Source organism: Austrofundulus limnaeus, unplaced genomic scaffold (assembly GCF_001266775.1).
Source record: "Austrofundulus limnaeus strain Quisiro unplaced genomic scaffold, Austrofundulus_limnaeus-1.0 Scaffold101, whole genome shotgun sequence".
NCBI lineage: Eukaryota > Metazoa > Chordata > Actinopteri > Cyprinodontiformes > Rivulidae > Austrofundulus > Austrofundulus limnaeus.
Window position 1 is genome coordinate 1,372,545 of NW_013952503.1, and position 1,727 is coordinate 1,374,271.

The window sequence follows — 1,727 nt, forward strand, 5'->3', positions numbered from 1 at the left end:
AAGAGGACTAAGTGAGCCTTGCCATTCTGAATGCACAACGTGTTTACCTTTCACGCACCGCTGTAGACTTTCACGGAGTAGTGTTTAGGTGTGTGTGTGTGTGTGTGTGTGTGTGTGTGTGTGAGAGAGAGAGAGAGAGAGAGAGAGAGAGAGAGAGAGAGAGATCCCTCCTTTATCCTCTCCCACATTGCGCATGAAACTGCGCCATCTGGCGGCGGAAAGCGCACTCGAAAGTTATTAAATACAAAAGTTGAAGAAGGAATGTCTGGTTCCCGCAAGAACGGACCAGGACATCCACCAACCCAGGGCCCCAAGGTTTAGAGAGTCCCAWCATAATGTTGTTTAAACTGAGAGGATGTTATCCAAACACCTGCTTTGTTTCTTTTTCCCCTTTTTTTTTTTTTCAACAAGCTGCAAGCCCACATCCCTGGAAAGAGTTTAGATTTGTTAAAGCCCATGTTGAGAAACAGCTGTTTATTGGTTTCTGGTGGATTTTTGTTTAGTTTGTGTCAGATTAACACGAGATGCGATGGTTTGTAACCATTCTTTTGTTTGATTAAAGACAGATGTGGTGTTGTCATTTTAGGAAAATATCCCGAGCTCCATGCTGCACAGCCATATTTTTGTAAAATTGTGCAGGTCTGCGTTGTTTGTCTCAAAATTGAGATCTTTCAAAACTATAACTCTGTAGGTGTGATATCCGCTGCATGATCTGGAGGGATTTTAAGATGAAGAGTTCATCCTGTTGCCTCGGCGCTTGCTCATATCCTGTATCTGGTTCTTATATATTTTTCTCTCTTTCTCTCTCTTGTTGCCACGACATGTTAAAGGTTTGCAACACTTTGCAAATTGTCAAGTCAAACACAAAACAACAGGTTGTCTTGAAGTCAGATGGTACAGTTTGAAACAGTCAACAATTGGACCACAATGGAAATAAGTGTTCACACTTTCTTGTGTCATCCAAATACTGATAATGGATGTTTGTATGTGCATGCAATAACACTGCTAAATAAAACCAATCAATCAAAAAAATGGTAGTTTTCCAGACATGCAATTCTGAAATGTGGGTCCACGCTCAGTGTAAACAAAGCACTCAGCTGAATCCGAAAAAAAAAAAGAAAAAAATACACGTGGAAGCTTGAGTCACATGATTGACTTGTAAGCTGGCTGAAAGTATTGCCAACAAATTTTTAATTTATGGAAAAATATTGTGGCGGGGGGTGGGGCTTATATACAGAAACAGTTCAGGTTTACTTGTGTTTTATGCAGTAAAATCTAATTTAAAAAGGTGRCACAGCAGACCCTCATTTCTGTTTCTCTTAATTGTTTTATTCCATCATTTTTTTCTGTGTTTCACACCTTGGGATCTCATACCACAGTTCAGGAAATACTACAATTTCCATGTGATAGTTTTAAGTTGTTTAGGAATAAAACAGTTTTTTTTAAAACAAGTTATTTACCTCAAGCAGACAACCCAACATGGCCACAACTCTGCGAATCTGGGACACATATTCAGGCACTCTTACCACTGAGTTTAAACTTATAGCAAAACGTGCTCTGTGAGACAAAACAAAAAGTAACCATGTCCAATGTGTTCTGTTAATCTGATATTTTCTAATTATCAGCTCTGAATGTTGGAATGTTTTTTTTCTGATGGTTCCACTTCTCATCCTGCATCAAACAACATTACTAAAATGTTGCAATCAGAACGTAATCAGAGTCTAAAA